Genomic DNA, 19465 nt, shown 5'->3' on the forward strand with positions numbered 1-19465 from the left:
AGAGAGGCTCGTGCTCTCCTGGATCACTGCTGCTCGACCTTCAGACGCCATGAAGATCGCATTGCCTGATGTGGGTCGCTGAGACTGAGAGACGACTTAATGAATTAAACATTTTTAACTCATATGTAGTCAGGGATGGTTTACGTGTCCAGTGTATGTGCATTTGAAGCGCCCGTCTGAGCTGGCTTGGTAGCTGAGGAATTGTTTCGGTTACTAATATGTGCAAGTACTGAACACAAATGGAAGTTTCAAAAATGTGGATCCACAAAATTCTACTTTTATAGAAGATGTCAAAGTTGCATCAGGAAGCACAATGTGTGTCTGGGCCGTTGCCTTCCAGGTGCACGAGTGTTGTTCTGGATGCCCTTCCTGATACAATGAGAGGTTCAGGCTCCTGCACAACAATCCACAGCGTGGAATTCAGCAGGCTCGCCGCCCTGCTACTGGAAGGGCAGCCGCTGATCCGAAACGCCCATTCTGCTGCCTGCTGGGTGAAGGAGCGTCTCTCCAGCTGCAAGTCAGTGCAGCCTGGATTCAAACCCCAGACTTGATGCTGTGAAAAATTCAGGGATCTCAAACCCACATTGAAGTCAGTATAATGCATTAACAGAAAAATGTGAATGTTTGAAAATCCATTCAGCTATCAATCTTCCACATCACGGCAAATGGTACGCTCTGAGCAGGGCACCGGTCCGTCACAGGTCAAACGCAGACAGTGGTGACATTTAAACTGAATCAATGTGCACATCCGTGAGCACCTAAGACTGTCTGTGCAAAGGGAGAACATGCAAACCCCTCACAGAAAAGCTAAGGAGCTTGGAAGCAAACACAGCATTCTCACTTATGTTGGTGAAATCGACAACATTTTTGTGTCTTCAGCTTTGATCTTCAGTTTGGCTTGAACAAAATAACTATTTTCAGCATGACTACAGTCTGCAGAGTCTAAGGATTAAAAGATGCAGTACGAACAAGTTATGCACACTGGTGTAGTGACTGGTTACCATTCCATGCAGAATCTGCATGTTCAATCCAAAAGCATGCATGTGGGGATGACTGATGACTCAAATTTTGCCGGTACTGAGTTGAAATGTGAGCGTTTGTCCTGTGATGATCTGTCCAGACTGTGCCCTGCCTTCACCTCCAGCAACTCTGAATTAGATAAAGCAGTATAGAAGACAGACGGGAGCTGTGTGGGACTGTCTATCAGCCATCACGATAACCCTACCAACTCAATCAATACACAATACTAGGGGTTAAAGCAGACACACACATTTCAGTTCAGAAAACTTGTAATAAACAACCAAAAAAAAGTTGTCTGTCATTTCTTTCTGCCTGATATTCATGTTGCTTCTCAGAATGCAGAATGCTTCTGCATGCACATTTGCACAAATGGATCTGATGTGATTATGCTTGCAGAAAGGTAACTATAGGTTTCTACAAGCTAACAGTGCAACCTCTAGTTGACAAATCTTTGTAATATTACTCGATGCAAGTTCATCCTGCAGGCATGCTCTGACCCTCTCCCAGGCCTCTTGAATGGAGCACAGGCACCAACCTTTCTCACCCGCCAAAGCAGGAAAGGTACAGGTGCAATTAATACTGTTAACGGTGTCTGTGGGCCACTTAAGTGTAACTTTCAAGTGGTGACAGCGAGCCCGCACGCAAAACTAAATGGAGGTCAGCGCTTATTAATGTTACTAATTACACCAGTGCTTTTTCCTGCTGTGCGATGTCAAAATGTCTGCAGTGGAAATGACCTCCGCAAATGAAATGGAAATGGAGTTTCATTTGTGCTGCTCGCATCGCTGAAAAAGGCCACCAGCTGAAAGTCAACAGTAACATTTATTTCCAGAAAAGCGAGTCCCCATTAGCACAGATTATCCACACAAAACATTTCCCTCTCTGTTATCGCTCACTGATAATGTTGCTTTTTGTGATTAAAGTTAAATGACCCTTTCATTTCCAATGTATTTATTAATTACACAATTAGCAGGTTAAAGTTCTTTATATTTGTTCTTTTTTTTTTGCATTATTCTAATTGTAATACATGAATAACATTAGAGATAATTGGACATGAAACTGTTTTGAACATTTGTTCTAAGTTGAAGAGGGAAGACATCACTCTGTGTTACAGATTGTTCAAGTCTGCTGGAGAAATGAATGAATGTTTTCCTCTTGTTTATAAATTAGGCTTATTAGGGAAAAAAAAAACATTAACTGTCTAATGTATAACTGTCTCATCTTCAGACAAAACACTGCAGCGGGCCGCATTTCTCATACCAATGAAGAAGAAATCATACAATACATTGGGGGGTTTGATTAGGCATGTCTAGTCCGTCTATTTAACAGCACTGCTCTGATAATGAATAACCACTTCAGTGGTTGAATGAAATTACATTTATCTTTAAATGGTTCAGTTTAGATTAATGATTTTCTGAGACGACCAGGTAGCTTTTTGCTGCGCTGGTAACTTATTTTCCCTTTAACTGTTCTGTTATTTTTTGTTTTACTTTGAATTAGAATCAGTTTTTAAAGACAGCAATGAATTCAACTCTGTTTAATACTGTATTATAATCATTGGAACAACGAACATGTGACTGTACAGGTTTTTTAATTATCATTGGATAAATCAGATGAATGTTCAGCAGCACACTAAAAATGGAAGCATGCAAGTAAATAAAGAGATCGGACCACAGTCAACAGCATGGGGCAGATGTTTGATGAGTGGCTCTGGAGAATTATTATCAGCCTATTTAATGTCAGATCATTTCCTGGAAATATTTTTTTTTTTGCAAGGAGGTCACCCATGTGAATTCAGAGTAATTTAAAGTAAACAAGTGGGAGCTTCTGGAAAATTATCACAACAAGATATATTAAAAAATGTAGTGTTTATTTTGTGAAATTGTGAAAAAAAAACAACCCCAAAAGAAACTATTTGCCAGCTAATACGCCGATGAAAAACAGTTTTTCCACTTATTATATGTGGAAAATGAGGATGTAGGCAGACCATAAAGACTCACGGTTAGCATTCTGTTTACAGGACACTCTACAGTCAGTACATTTTCTCTCGTGCACTCTCAGATTCACAATCGCACCATGATAACATAATGTGAGGTAAAATAAAAGCAGACACCATGTTCTCAGTGATGGATTACCTAACTCCACCAACTTTCAAGTCTCTGCATGTTGATTTTCGACACCTACTGAAATGAGCTGAAACCGTGGGCCGTCTGAGAGGAAGGAAAACACACTATGTTCAAATATCTCTGGAGATCAGCCAGCAGAGAGCAAAATATGTAGAATTTAAGGCGACAACATGACTCGAAGTGTCTTTTTCCAGTGAACACTGTGTTTTAACTCTGCATGCAGAGAGCAAATGATGAAATTGTGAGCAGATTTTATATTGGGAAGTGCGTGTGAAAAATGTATTTTATTTCCCGTAAAAGTCAGAAAGTCAACAACAAATGGAAGAGTTAGGATAAAAAGTGTGTGTATGTGCAGTGTGTGTGTGTGTGTGTGTGTGTGTATACAGGCCTTTCTCCTGAGGGCCAGATTGTCACGATAAGCAAATTATCAGTGGTGTTGTCACATGCTGTTGGTCCCTTATGTTCCTGCAACATGCATCATCATTTCATCACTTCAGGTCAGGCCAAGTGAAGAAAAAACTCATAATATAATTCATACAGGGTGTTATACTGCGTCTGCTGCCCTTCAAGCTGCGCCATTAGCTCAAGTCCTTCTTTAAGGGACTCTGTTACAGTGCTGTGCCAAAACAGAAAAAAAAGAAAATGTAAGCTCTGGAATAATCCTGCTGGGCTTCACGGTAAACATTTGGAAGATAGAATGAGGAAAGTTTCTGTTTAAAATGATCTAAAGTTCCTTCCATGTATCTCAGTGCATGTCTAAATAAATTAAATCTAGGTCAGTCAATAGGAAAGTGACAATAGTTATATACCACAAATTAAAACACAAATTGAGCAGTGGATGTAAAGTTTGATAATTTTATCAAAAAACAAAGTTGCAATGTTGACAGCAACCAAGGCTGAGACGCTCATGTCAAACTTTCTTCAAGATGTTGACCCAAAGGAGCTCAGAATTCTCCTTTGTGCTTAAAATAAAAGCCCAAAGACTTTCCTCTGGCTGCAGCTAGATGTTCATGGTCACTTTTCAACTCAAGATTTGAAACAGACAAACTGCTTTATGCACTTTTTATGTCGATTGGTAAACCAAATATCAATACCCACTGTGGAGTAGCTTATCGTAAACTATCATCCTATCGCTGCTGAGACAGAAATCAACTTTTTTTGTGTCAGACATGTTGCTGTCTTGACTTTTTTGAATGATGTTAGTGGCATTCAATTCAAAGCATGTTTGTGGATTCATTTTTTTTCTCACTTTCAGAAGTAGCATGTTTGGAGATGTGCGATAGTACAGTGGTATGCTCTTTTGCCTGCTGCGAAGAAAATCCATGGTTAGAGTCCGTTCAGGGGTCTTTTTGTGGGCTCTGGTGTACGTCAGTTCAAACTCATTTGTTTAAGGTGAAGTGGCCCTCTCGATTGCTCGATGTTGTCAATGTTTTTATCCTGTGATGGACTCCATTCATCTTCCACAACTCTTTATCCAGCTGAATATGGGTGAAGACAACATGAACTGGGCAGTAGGCCAGTCCTTCACATCTGGATAGAAAGTACCACATAAACCTTGTTTTACACTTCCTGCCAAGTTGAGAATCCAAATGCTTTATGCAAGTATTGTGAATGTAAGTATTACTAGATAATATTCCCATTATACTGCATTCATAATCCTCAGCTGAAACCTTCATCATGCAAGTGACCATATTTGGTAACATGCACAATCTTTTCCACAACTTCCAAACTAACAATTGACATTCACAGAACAGAAAAATAAATACTGGTGTTAAAATTAGGAATTTTTGAATTTATGAAATATTAAAAATGCATGACAGCTCTGTTTTACGTTTCTCCTAATAACGTCATTGTTTGACCAGTTTCACACTACCATTTATAACATGCAGTGTGACATGCAGTCAAAAAACCCTCTGCAAAAAACTATATAAAAATTTTTATATGCCTAATGTAGGGAGCAATTCATAACACATTTTGTTTTTTTGCAAAATAGAAAATATTTTATCATAAATGAAATGTGTAAACATTTCCCAAAATATAGTTTAAAGTTTCTCAGACTTTCAAGCTCAAAGTGTAAAAACTGTGGATGTTTTCACTGACTTTCAAAAGTTACAAATCTCAATGTCTTAAAGACAACACAGACATTCTTCACCAAGTTTTTTTGACCTGACCTGGCTCCTCAAATTCTGTCTGAGAAGACTACTGAATATATTTGGTTGCAATATCAATATTGCAGCTGAATATTTATTGATTTAGCCCATCGATTGTTTAATAAGCATCCTAAACATTCCCTAAAAGAATAGAATTGTCATTTATCAGAGTTTTCAGTCTTTATAGGGTTAGGGTGAGGAACAAATAGACATAAAGCTGAATAAAAAGGACCATAAAATATCAAGATTCAAGCTTGTGGAAGATTATAAAGATTTTAACTGTTTTGAAATTTATGAAAATGATAAAAATCAACAAACTGAACAACCGGAAACTCTTAATATTCCCTGTGCTGACATCTATGTCATATCAAACTTCATTCTTTACCAGAATTGTGTAATAATTTAAGATACTACTCAAATGCCTTGCATTCATCCATATGTTATATGGATTAAAATGTCAATTTAAAGGTAAGAAATATATGAGGATGCTCTCACTAAACGTTTTTTTTCTGGAAAGTTGTTGAAAAAACGAGCTTGAAAAGCTTTCTGCCGTCCCGTTTTGATCTTGCGCCTTTCTCGTTGAAAACGCACTTTTTAAAAAATATGATTCCCGTAGTTTTAAACCGAAAACCTTCGCCTAATTGACGCCCTTGTGTCTTTTTTTCCCCCCATCCTCAGATGAGAACTCACAGCGAGCGTCGCACGGGCACGGCGAGGTCAGTGACCGCGCACGCCGCCTGTTTATCTGTATGAGAGGTCCTCGGGAGCGCGCCCCCCCTGGCCGAGGAAGGTGAGCGAGTGTCTGGAGGGGAGGACTCGGGAGCGCGACCAGCCGAGGGATCGATCGGATTAAACTCGATTTGAGTGAAATTAACACAAAGGAGAGAAGAGCAACGCACACTAGTCGGCGAGGTCGCGGATGCGAGACGCGCCGGAGAATAATTTCATGAAAAACATTAAAACTTGAACTTTTTCCCCTCTCTTTATTTATATTTCAAACTGAAAAGGACAACGGTGGATTTTTTTTTTCCTCAAACGGAGATACTAACCCTACTAACGAGGAGTTGATTTGATAAAAAGCCCGGAGTGAGCGAGCTTGCGGGGTAAGTGAACAAATACCCTCTTTCAATTAGTCCATTTATTCTCATTTTCGAGCGCATTTGAGCAGGAAAGTGCTGGTTTCACAGAACGCACCGGCTCTGAATTAAAATGCTTTATTTTCTATCTGAATAGTAAGTTTTCCATACTTTTGAGCGGACTCTTTAATCCACCGAGCGAGTTGTGGATTTCGAGCCGACTTGGCTTTCCCATTAGGGATAACTCGCTGGAAAAGCTCATATTCTGGACCGGTGGGCTAATTTAAGCTCGGTTTTATTCTCTCATTTGGCAGAAAGTCATTGAAGGTCCATGTAGCTGCCATGCCGACATGCTAACAATAGCAAGTTTAGCTTTGCCACCCGCTGCATCGCTCACACACACAGACGCACAACAGTCCCATTAGTTAGTTGAAAAGTGGAAAGAAAAATTCCCAACGCGGCTCGGAAAGCTTCCCGTGTCCGCCTGCCTGCTCCCCTTGACTACTTGTTGGGGTTTTCTTTTTCTTCCCGGAATGAAATCTTGACTTAATGCAGTTTTAAAGTGGGGACTGTTAGCTCTGTTAGCTAATTGTGTTGAAGCCTGTAGGAGACACGAGGTGGCTCGACCGTAGAGGTGAGTCACTAGCCGACGGAATGAGCGCAGCTCCGAGGGAGATTCCCAGCGGAGAATACTTGGCACATATCGCCAAAAAAACCGCACCGCACGGGCTGCGTGTAAATGTTTTCATTCAATAGTGTGCACACCGGTGTGATTTTGAAGTGAATAGTTGTTTTTCCCCATCGGAAAGGCACAGTGCGAAGTGTGTAGTTTTATTGGACGGAAAGGACAGAGCCGTGTGGAGGAGAGGAGGGGGGAAGCTGTGAGGCCAGGCGGTCATTCCATACAACCCTGTTTTTCACGTTGTTTAAACCCCGTCCTATCTCGCCCAAAACACTTCAAAATCGCACGAAAACCCCACCGCGGCGAGCGTGCGAGGCTTTGGGGTTGTGGGTGGGAGACGGTTTTACTCGGATTTAAGTGAGAGAAGCCCGAGATGAGCGAGTCGCTCCCCGGTCCGGAACGACGTGCGAGGCACCGCTGATAGGCTAATTAGCCGTGCTAGCCGCTGGAAGCTGGCCCAGCGCTAGGACGCAGAAGTTCAGCTAGCCTGCTAGCCAGCCCCCATCCTCATTGTGTGCGGACCAGGACCACTCATTAGCCCCCCCTGAGCTAGCGACCATCCGGCTCGGGGCGGTTATCGGTCCACGGCCACCGAAATCAACTTTTACGCATCTCTCGCCACACTTTCCCTCGAGGGTTTTGGACACAAAGTGTCACCTTCTTGATGTTTTTTTTCCTCTCCCAACTCTTTCTCCGCGTCTTTCTGCCGTTTGTAACCAGAGCTTGTTTGCGCTGTTACAATGTATCCGGTGACTGAAGTTTGGTAACCACTACAGCTACACTTGTTACTCTAAAATGCAGCCCAGCAAAACACCTGCCGATGCCCCTGTCCCCCTTTTTTTTCTGTGCACTTACACACACTTTAGGGGGGGCGGAAAGGGGGGGTATTTTTCTGTGTGCAGTCTGACTTGGTTGCGTGTGTTTCTTGCGCTATCCTTGCCCTCTTTCTCCATTATGTGTTCTGTAATCGGTCAACTCGCATAATGGTCACCCTGCCGTTCTCACGCAACTCCGACTGCGCTAAAATCTCTGGAAAAATAACAAAGTGTCGTCCACTTTAAACACACACGCGCAGTGATCGCAGTTAATTCTCACGCTGAGGTTTTTATTCAGTCTAAAACACAGGCGGTGTGCATGTGCTGCTTCGTTGTTTTTCTTTTTTTTTTTTTTTTTTTTCCTCCTCCTGTTTGCCACAGAGCCGGGAGCTGCTACCCCCACCACCACCTTGTGTCTGCGAGCCAAGATGGCAGCTAGTCATGTTTAGCGGGCCACAGAGGGAGAGATAAGAGGCCCCGACCACACACACATGCACAGGCACACAACAGATGTTCACCACTATTTGGTCTCTCTCCCGTTTGTCTCGCTGTCCTTTCTTGTGGTTAAAGTTGAGGCAGTCTTTCTCCCTTTAGCCACAAGGCTCGCTGAGTTGGTTTGTACAGCAGCTGTGCTGCACTAAACTGGAACTTTAACTCAAAGTTGCATTTCCTGTTATTTCACCTGTGTTTTTGCCGCAAATCTAACTTTTGTGATGCGAAAAAGCTTTGAATATGCGTGTTTGGTGTAGTTTCGTACTTGATTCGTGGGGGAGCCTGTTTGTTTGGTTGATTCTCCAGTTGTTTTTTCTGGAAGTTGCATTCGTGATGCTAGAGTTGCTTGTATTTACTTTGGCTGGATTGCGTGGGAATTGTGCCTTTAATATGCCCCCTGTATGTCCTCTAACATTTGAAGGTCTGGAAAACAAATAAACTGGCACAGAAAAAAAAGAAAACACTGGGACTTAAAAGTTCTCCTAATAAAGATGCTATTTGGCTTTTACTGTTCATATATTACAGGTTTGTTCCTTGCACCACATGGTCTATAAGACAAGACTTTTGTGTCTTCCCAACACGCCGGGGAATCCCCATGGCCTTACACTGAGACCAGGGTATGGGGATACGCCACATGCAAAGTGGTGACTCACGTCCCATGCAACTAAACATTAAGATACCCCAGTTAATTGAAATTTCACAGTGTGATGCAATTAAATTTCCAGTGTAATTTCCATGCACTGATGCTGATTCTCCACATGTATACTGGAGTCATTATCTTATTTCAACGATTCTAATGACCATGAAGATTTAGCCATGAAACTCTGCCTTTCCCTCACTCAAGTGCAGTCACTTCAGTGTTTCGAGAAATGAAGCCAGTACTTAGTCTAGTGCAGGTTTTCTCATGTTTTTCCCAAAGAGCTGCTCCCTGTTGTTTTGACCTATGAATCATTAGTGTGGTCAGTGTTTGTGATGCGAACATTTCACTATCAGTGTGCCATCATCTATTGACCTTTTCACCAACTCTAACTCTTTTCATGTAGCTCGAGAGTTTCTCAGATTAAAAGTGATAAACTAATTTAAGTGTTTGGAGAAGGGAAAGATAAGGGGATCTTGAAGATGGTGTCGATAGCGTGTTTGAGAGGTTAGAAATCAGCCATTACCCTTTATTGGTATGCAGTGGACACTAGTATTTGTGCTTCACAGCACTGCCATTGTTGTGCTCTGTTTGCAAAAATGAAAATGGCCATTGTTATCTTGGCCCTTCCTTTTCTTGCTGCTCCTCCTGTGCCTGTTGTAGTTTGTATTCAAATGCTTTGTAAATTCCAACTTTGCTGTTATGGCAGATGATGGTTGTTGGTCTGGGTCTGTCTGCTCACTGTTCACCTGTTAAAGATTTTTGTTAAACTCAACCAGAAAGGGCGATATTGACGCTTGAGCATTTTGAGTTGTGGGTGCACTTCTCACCCCGTCCTATCCACGGCCTTGAGCTCTGCCGAAGGCATGAGAGTCTGTCTGAGAAAATAAGCAGAAACCATGTTGAATCATCCAAATCTGGACAAAATCAGATTTGACAGCTGTGCTTTTTGTTCTCTGGAGATTCAGAAGGAAGTTTGTATGAGAAACACGCTCTCTTTCAGTATTGCACCCACCCTCCTGAAGTAATTTATGTGGCTGACTTGATGCATTAGCACCCACTCACACTTTCTAAGTCCACTTAGGTCTTGGGTGTTGACTTAGGTATTCAGATTTATTTAGAATATATGAAGAAATGTGGTTTTACTTCATGCTCAAGGTGTAGAGTGATATTACTTATCCAGATGCTGTTATTGAATTGTCATAATATGACAAAGTATTTTAGTTAGATTGATGATTGTATGTTCCTGAAAGAGTTCTCATTAGAAGAACGGTCAAAAAAATGAAAAATGTATGATTCGCTGATTTGTTTAGGACACTTAAATTTAGGTCAACCTGCAACTAATATACTTTATAATACATGTTTATTTTATTTCATGTGGTGATTTCCTCAAACTTGTCTTTTTTGTTTTAATGTCGGCAGCAGCATGCAGAGGTTTAAATCCATGATGTTGATTTCCCCAGTGAAATTGCCAAAGGTGTACACATATATTTTTGTCATGACTTTTCTGTTCTTGGGACAGTCGGATTATGAGAGGAGTCTGAAACGTGCATTGACTGGGCGTCTGTCTTTTTTTAGAAACCATTAAATGTTGTTCCAGGAAGCTGGTTTATCTAACCTGCATTTCAATTTGCATACTTTGCAGGATTTTTTTTCTGATATATTTATGAGGTCTCTGTGCAGGTTATGCCACCACTTGAAGCTTCCCCCCCTTGGTGGCCAGAAATTCAACTTGAAAGTCATCACACAAACTCAGTCACTCCCAGTGGGCAGAAACCTGTATTTTGAAGATTACTCAGATTCACAGGCTTGAGAACCTCGATCAGGCTGGTTGTAGTCACTGTAGGTCAGATAGCGGCACGTCGTGTGGTTTAGTGGACAGTTTGGTGTTGAAAGGCCGGTGTTAGGTGTCTGAGGCAGAGTACTGGTGTTTGTTAGGGTGGCCATTTTGTCTGCTATCATCATGTGTCGTGGATGGCAGCCCTTTTAGCAGAGAAGAGAAGTGCTGCTGTTGTTTGCCTCCATCTCTTTCATCTTTGCCATCTATCGCTCCACCTCCACCCCTCAGCCACCCACCACCCACCCACCCACTCACTCTCTGCCCATGCATGAGCCTCCCTCCTCTTCTTTCTGCTCTTCATTCTCACCCTTTCCATCTCTCTCTTTTCTCTCTTCATCTTTCTGTGCCTGTCGCTTCCAGCCCTTCTCTTCCTCCCTCCCTACCTCCCCTCCAGTCCTCTCATTTCCAGCCAAAAGGTTAGCGGGGGTCTTTAGCACCGTGGTGACATTCAAAACTGAGTGTCATCACTGTCTCTCTTGCTCTCCCTCATCCCTCCCTCTCACCTGTCTCTCCCTCTGCCTCCCCCCTCCTCCTCCTCTTCCTCTTCTGAGCTTGCCTCCCCCATCCCCCTATCCTCCTCCTGCAGCGAGGGCCTTCTGGACCAAGTGCTGTGCCTAGAAGAGAGGCTGGCATTAATACAGCTCTCAAGTATTTGTGTGTGGGCTGTACGTGTTTTGTGTGTGTGTGCTGGAGGAGACAGCATGTCAAGTATATCTCTGACCCATATGTGTGCTTGCCTTGTAATCTAGCTCTGACCTCTTCTATTGTGTCACATATCCTGTTTTTTCCTCTTCATCCTGCAATCTTCTTGCTGCAGGGGAACAAATAAGCAATGCTAAATCCAAAGACTTGACACTTGGAATAAGTGACAGTTTTGTCATCGGCTGTTGATGAATCCCAATGCTGAAAAGCGACGTCAACACAGCCAAAGTCTCATCGGTTTCCTCCACTGCACGTGATGTTGTAATGGCACTGTTTTGGCATCTGTGCGTCCTTCTACTGCTTTGCGTGTTCCATCACCATTTTTCTCGAGTGATTCACATGGCTGATGAAAGGTTAAGTGCTGCAAAGCCTGTGGGACCAACATCCAGTTAGAAAAATGGAGGTGGGTCAAGAAGAAAGAACGGTTTGAGTGGCAAATGGTCTTCGGATGTGACGGAAGATTTGACAAAACATTTTTCTGTCATATATTTTGTCGACATTTCAATGCATTGCTTTTCCTTCATTCCATTTTTTAAATAGACTCCAGTGACCCAGAGAACCAGTAACTGAATATTCATCCTGCTGACAAACCCACTCTGCTGTACTTGTAGCTTCAAACCCGCAACGGAAGCACTTTTGATCCCATGTAGAGCACACCGACTCTGGAAAAAGGTGTGTGTGTATCCCAGGGGAGAAGTTACCCCGCAGCCTTATAGGGAGGACTCTGGAAGTTAATTGGCTGTTAGCAGTCAGGCAGGCGGGGTAGGGAGGGGAACTGGCCAATCTCTGGGGACACGCTCCAGACCTGCTCGTCCCATTGGCCTAAAAGTGCATGTCAATAGCAGTGATTGATTGGGCTGAAGTGGGGGAAGCATGCTATAGAGCCTGCTCTGTAGTCAATGTATGTGCGTCTCTCCTGTTTGCTCGGCCATAAAAAGATATTTAAGTGTGTTCAGTTTTCTGCAAAAACCTTCTCAGTGCAAGTTCATATGAAGCTACTCATCATTATAGAAGTGAAAATTGAGCTAGAGAATCAAAAGAACTGCATGCGATACTTTTTATGCTTGCAAATGTTTCCAAACCATATTTTACTTTCACCGCAAAGCAATGACAAATCTCTTAAAACCACTGCCGTTATTTTTCTTATCAAGCTGAACAGACTCCCAGTTAGTGACAGATCCTGTACTTTTTGAGAAGTCTACCACCTTTGAACTTTTGGTACAGGATTGGCAGGGTTTTTCCCAAAACCTGAAACCGTGGCAGCGTATGACTGCGAGAAGTCATTTGCATTGGAAATCGTTTTCCCCTCACCTGCATTTGTTTGATCTCAAATTTTCATTTAGGTTTATGCTAAATGAAAATGTTGCCACAATGTAGTGTGTGTGTGTGTGTGTGAGAGAGAGAGAGAGACGATTTTTTTAAGCTTGAGTGATATATACTTTTGTGATATGGCTTGCCTTTTTTTCGGTGAGAAGAGGTGACCGCAGGGAAATCATGTCTGTATACAGCAGGTAGACCAACAGATGTGTTCACATTGGCTGCCATCCTGAAGGGGCACAGGACATATCATCTGACCTGCCATTGTGACCTTGCCCGACTGAATAGTGGATCTGATGCAGCAGCAGTTTTACCGTCATTGTTTTAACGTGTTTCCCAGATGAATGAATAGTGGTACAGTCGGACCAGAAGCGAGAAAATCCCCCAGTTGAAGTCAGCAGTGCGGAGAACTTGAACTCACGATAAAGCCAAGACGAGAAATGCTTAAAGTCAAAAGTGGAGAGACAAAAATGTTGCAGTTTGTTTGAAATTACAATGATGTTACGATCTGAACTGAAACTGGTGGTCTGAACTCCTGGTTTGGAAGTCGTCTGCATAAGCCGAATGAGTGACCATATATTGACCTTTTAAGCAGATAAGTGGAGTGGACAGTCAATCCGAGAGTCTCACAAGTTGATTGGAATCAAGTCTTCCGATCACCAAAGCTTTTAATTCTGCATAAAGTTTGGTTCAGTGAAGAAGTTTTTCTTCCTGATCTTCTGTGGGTTGACCTCCACGACACTGAGCTCGATACTAAGTTCGTCCAATACTGTTTGATTTCCCAAAGAGGACAATATTCTTTTTTTTAAGGCTACTGTTATCTAAGTCACTGAGCTGTTTTGTTGAGCTTAAAACCTTGTGGTGTATCCGCTTAACGGCTTCAAACTTCACAAAGCAAGTTTTAAATTGTATTTACACCCTTTTCTAAAGCTCTTACTTGTAAGACATAATCACTTTAATTAATCACGTAATGATCAATGATGCCTCCTAGTGTTGTAGCGTGGTTTTCTGACTCTCCTTTTCATGAGCTTCATTTACAGTCTCAGACAACATTATCGAGAAATAGCAATTTTGCATGTTTGGAAAAGGTTTTCTGTGACACGTGGAATTCTCATCAAGTTTGCAGCATATTTTTCCTGAGTGTGGACACTTGCTCTGTGATGCCTGCAGATCTCTTGTTATGGATTTTTGCATCAAATGATCAAGTGACTGTGGGTTTTACTGGTGCGCTCAGTTTTCTTGACAAACTGGGACCGATTAGATCTTTTAAAATGCTTTGACAGACCCAAATATTTCCAGACTTCTCTGTGAACGTCGTCGATAGAGCTATGAATCTCAACATGTGACTTGACATACTTGAAGAACAGAAACAACTGTTGAATGTCCAAGGCTTAAATAAGACAAGTGCCACATGTCACTCCCAAACCAGTTCACAATAATTTTGCACCTAATCTGACAACTCTGATCTGGACTTTTGATTTGAAAGTGGGACAACTGCAGAGGTGTGTTTATGTCTCATGTGACTATTTTGTTTCATAATTGATGTGAATTATGTGTTATGAAATGTAACGAATATTTTTTTTTCTTTTCATTTGTGTTCAATAGTTAAGTCAGTTGAACATGTGAGCCTGTCTGGAACGGTGCTCATTAATGAAACTGATTCCAACAATTTAGGTTCTTGCATTGAACAGGGTCAAGTTGTTGTTGATTTTCCTAATAAATGGGTGATTTCAAGTGATCAGCGAGGGTTCGGAAAACGCATCACAGGTTCTTTAACTCGGTGAACACACAGACACACACCCTCTCCTGCTCGCAGGTTCCTTAGCCACCCCCTGTGGCCTACTTCTCCTTGCTCGCTCTCTCTCTCTCTCTCTCTCTCTCTCTCTGCTCTCTGTCTGTCTCTCAGCCCTATGTCCTCCGGGATCAGACTGAGAGCCGGCCAGTGGTTTTTCCTACCACATGGTAAAGGCAGGGAACAGATTGGATAAACACAGCCCTTTCCTGCTGACCCACCCCCGCCGCCCACCTCCCTTCCCTGAAAGACACACACACACACACACACACACACACACACACACACACACACACACACACACACTGTCCATTAACAAAGCAGCCGTGCGTAAAATAACCAGATTTTCTCTAGCTTCACTGCTTCTTTCTTTCTTCTCTTGCTCTCTTGATCCTCACCCACCTCCCACCCCGCTAGCCCCCCTCTTCTCTTCTCTCTTCCTTCCTTCCGGGCCTCAAATCCCAGCCCCAAACACACGGCCCTGCATCCCCTCACTTGAGCGTAATTACACACACAGCTAGCCAGCTCCTGCGTGCTGTCCTCCATTTGGGAACAAAGGTATAAATTATAGTGGCTTAGATCCTTGTGGTAATGGGAAGTGGGTGGGTGCACACGTGTTCCCCAGAGGAAGGGGGGAGATCACTCAGTTTTTCAGGTGTCTGGTTGAGTTCTAAGTTGTCGGTGTAGTTTGTGTCTTTGGCTTGGTTTTGTTTGTCTGTGCCTGTCTGTGTCTCAGAGGAAACGTGGTGTTGTTGACATGGCAGAGATTTCCTGTAGTAAAGCCTGGAGGCTACAGACAGTTTTGCTGCCAAAATGTCGACAGCACAGACAGCGCTGCATTGAGCCGTTGTTGGCTAATCTCCCTGCTTTCTTCCTTCCTTTCCTGCAGACTCACCCTGTGTTCACCGGGTGATTTCAGAACTTTATGGTCAGGTGTGTTTTCCTGTGCATGTTAGGACAGATAAACTAATAAATGTCTGGCTTTGCAAGAAAGTTTTTTTTTCAAAGGAACTTTTAAAGTCTGTTCTCAGATTTGACTCGGTGAACAAGGTTTTTCCAAAGATTACAGCAGGAAATGCGGCAGAAAAGCAGAGGTGTGCCATGCTGGACTGCAATGCCTGCTGGTTTTCATTCCAGCCAGAGTTTACACAGGAAGACGTCACAGTCCGACTGAAGGAGCTCTTCAGTTACATCACCTGATGCCCGGCTGGTTGGACTGAAAACTTGAAGAGTGACACTGTACTTGCACATTTGGAGTGTGTTCCTCTCCTAATGTGCAGCTTTCTTGTCACTTAATGAACCAACATACTGATTACAATTCTGTTTAAAAAAAAAAAAAAAAAATGAGAAGAGCTTTTTGTTTGGGGTTGTAGACACTGCTCAGTGTTTTCTATCAGAGTTCCTGTTTGGGTTTCAGTTCAACGAAGACCCGTTTCTAATGCGCTACACTGAGCGGCTGTGTAATGCTGCAGGCTGCCAGCGAGGCCATTCAGTTGCACTAACTTGGCAGTGATGTTTTGCGGTTACGGTTTGGCTGAACGGGTGGCCTCGATAATTGTGGTTTGACAGAGCTGCACAGTCAGTGTGAATTCCTGAGCCTGGCTGGTGAGTGCTGGTTCATTTATCAGCTCGTCTAAAACTGTACGCATTAGAGCGGCTCGACGATTACTCGCGGTTTCAGGTGAGGTGGAACTCGTGGAGCCGTTAATTATGTTGTTTGAGTCACCAGCTCGCGTGCTCCCACCTGGCAGTGACGGAACCAAACCCTCTTCATGTTCCTGTCTCACAGTGTTTTAACTGGAAACTGACAGCCACTTCAAGGTCAAAGTCCTGATACTGTTTCTGCAGTTTTATTTTGGGACATAGTTTGCTTGGAGTTACAACACACTACAACGTTGAAGGAAAAGCCTTTTCCTTTCATCCTGTCCGCTGTGTCTTCTGTTTGATATCCAGATACAGCTCATTTTTATGTTTTTGATCAGTTTTCAAGCCAAAATGGTCAAGATTTGATGGTTCAAAATGTCATTCAAAAATTCTTTTTGGGTGATGAATGGAGTTTCCTGTCTTAGAATATTGAAAGAACACTTAATTATCCTGAGATAAGCATTAATACAAATAATCATTTGTATTCATGACGCTCTCAATTAATTTTTTCTCGTCCTGAGGAAGACAAACTTGCCAGGAAAAAAAAAAACTACAATCCTCAAGCTGCAAGTGTTGTAATTGAGACAACTTATGCTTTAGATGTAGAACATCCAGTTTGAGTGTGATGAACAAACTCACAATGAAATATATAAAAATTTTCTCGAGGAATAGTTTGGTGCTTCTGACTATTTTTTTGACAAAATGTGATCATTTCAGTTTGAGGGATACTTCATTCCACCCGGAAATTGCATGAAAAATGTTTTGTAAAGAAAATGCTCTAAGTATGTGATCAGAGTTCACTTCAGACTATGATACCCAAAGGATTACTTGTGAAAACTCAGGTACTGGTGCACCACTAATAACAGAGAGGAAAGATGGCTTTATCGGATGGTTATATGGGTTGTATGAATCACCTCTCTTCTGAGTGACCCCTGGTGTTTAGAGGTTGAAGATAGAATGACTGTCACCTCTGAAAATGCTGATAAACATCATTGTGGTCTTGTGAAGCCACATAAGTGAAAACAAGCTCTTAGGTGTCTCAGTACTTCTTTTTTTTTTTAACTCGCTGAGAAGTACAGTAGCTGTGATGCCGTTAACACAGATCAAGTACCAAACAGCTTTGAAAGAGGCTGGCAGCGTGGTCCCCATGCTGTAGCGTCGTCGTGATTTACTTGTGATCGTCTTGAAAAGGAAAAACGTGTTAGAAAGAATCCAGGGCAAGTTGAACTTGATCCTCATACTTAGTTTACACCCATCCATATTTTCAATAATGTTTCCACTGGAAGTGGCCTCATCTCTGCTCGATATGAATGAATTAAAGCGAGCCCTGCTCTTCTGGGAAAAAAAAAAAAAATATGCAAGAGGCAGGGTTGCTGTGGGCACGCTGCTCAAGATGCCGTTCAAAAAATAAAATACGAGCCACAAAGTCCAGCGCGAACGCTCACCAGATGCCCAGAAACTGCACAGCCGTTTTCTGCACCTGGGAGTTATGCGATGAAGGCAGAAATCATATGTGCACTTGAAATGCGTTTAATTAGCTGGCGATTTACGTTCCTAGATTACAGCAAGACAGCACAGGTCTCAGGCAGAAAAGTTGAGCTGCAGTCACCCCCACCCCCACCCCAACCACCACATCTGTCTGTGGGTCTGAGTATTGCCTTACTTCCGCTTGACTCTTCACCAAGCTTGAGTAGCGGCAGCGGGAGCCCAGAGGAGCACGGCGGGCTAAATACCTCATCCTTTGATGAGATTTGGCGTTTAAAGCGGCACACTGACCGTTCACCTAATTCCCTCTGCAGTGACAGCTGGGTGTCAGTGCCAAACTGTGCACGTGCCTGCATGTATGTATGTGTGGGTGTCTACGTCTGTGTGTGCGTGCATTTGCTGGCACGGACAAGACCAGTGGTTGAACTCATGCTGAAATGGCAGAGGAAGTGAGCACAAAGCCCAAGAGAATGACGAGTTCATCTCCTCCAACACTGAATGTCTCGGGAGTAGAGGGAAGAACAACAATATTAAAGAGAGGGGCTGACATTAAAAAAAAATATATATAAAAAACAAGAGATCAAAGAGGTGAAGCGCATAAAAAAACCCATCCAGCTTTGTCCAGTGTGCAGTGGAGTGCTGTATCGGAGGTTAACGTCAGTGGCCACACAAAAGATTTGTGAGGATGAATGAACTCAGGCAGGAATCTCTTGCCTTGATACGTTTAACTCGTCCTGTGATCCATTATAAGACACCACGCGCGCACACACACACTCGCACTCACTCACTCACTCCTACAACTGCTGCTCTGTTACAAGCATACAGTAGCCAGAAAACTGCTTGTGCGGCTGCATTTATTTTGTTTTGTGCAATTGGTGGGCTAATGTGGTGTGCATCTGACAGAGCTGACAGGAAATCAGTTGCCTTCATAGTAACTCGCTGCAAAGGATGTGAAATTACATTCAATTACTCTCACCTGCCAGACAAACTCTCAACTTTTTCCCCTTCCTGCAGTGAATGAAATGTAGTAGCGTTGTATAACTGCTGCTTGCGTTATAATCTAGTGGCAAGTTTTCTGATGCAGTGACTGATTCATTCTTTAACCAGTTTTTTGCTCCGATGAATTACAATAATTTTTTTCACTGATTTTATTGAAAATTAATCAAACTTAATATCTTGAATTTCTTGTTTAGATTTTCCTCTGTAGATAAACAATCCTTCGGCAATTCTTCGTCTAATAGATATTGTTAACCTCTTTACGGAGGTAGACCTCAGAGAAACAGAGGTGGACGTCAGTCCCCCCAGTATTCCAGTGAAGATGGAATAGAATCATAGAACCACACAACAGCAACATCACAAACCACGTGTGTCATTGCCATTTGTTTGTGTCTGCATATGGAACTGATCACAAAAGTGGAACACATAAATTGAAGCTCTTCTATAGGTGTATTTGCAGATTTTACGCAAGTGGTACTCATGGAGACCTTAAACAGGGAATGTCTGAGACCTGCCCTTATCAGATTGTGTCAGGTGAAAGAAAAGTGGTGTCAAGATGGGGGTGAAGAGGAGATGACACAAATGATATCTGAGCCAAGCCCAGACACACATTCCCCATTCATCATTGCTGCTCTATATGGGGCTGATAACCTTTTTACCTGTTGGTTGAGTATAGTGAAAATGAATTTCC

General features: G+C 42.6%; 1 protein-coding gene and 1 long non-coding RNA gene across 4 annotated transcripts in view; one reads left to right on the forward strand and one right to left on the reverse strand.

Moving 5' to 3' along the window:
- The window catches only part of LOC115405323 (uncharacterized), a 19435-nt gene extending 883 nt beyond the window's left edge, over nt 1-18552 (reverse strand). Inside the window, exons 1-2 of the long non-coding RNA XR_003933428.1 lie at nt 18537-18552; nt 14701-14705 (exon numbers count right to left, since the gene is read on the reverse strand). This is a non-coding gene — a long non-coding RNA (uncharacterized LOC115405323). The remainder of the gene's footprint in view (nt 1-14700; nt 14706-18536) is intronic.
- Nucleotides 6110-19465, forward strand: part of chd7 (chromodomain helicase DNA binding protein 7) — a 73696-nt gene continuing 60340 nt past the window's right edge. For all 3 annotated transcript variants that reach the window (XM_030114881.1, XM_030114877.1, XM_030114880.1), the window contains exon 1: nt 6110-6399. The gene's annotated coding sequence lies outside the window, so the exon portion shown is untranslated. The remainder of the gene's footprint in view (nt 6400-19465) is intronic.

Source organism: Salarias fasciatus, chromosome 18 (genome assembly GCF_902148845.1).
Source record: "Salarias fasciatus chromosome 18, fSalaFa1.1, whole genome shotgun sequence".
NCBI lineage: Eukaryota > Metazoa > Chordata > Actinopteri > Blenniiformes > Blenniidae > Salarias > Salarias fasciatus.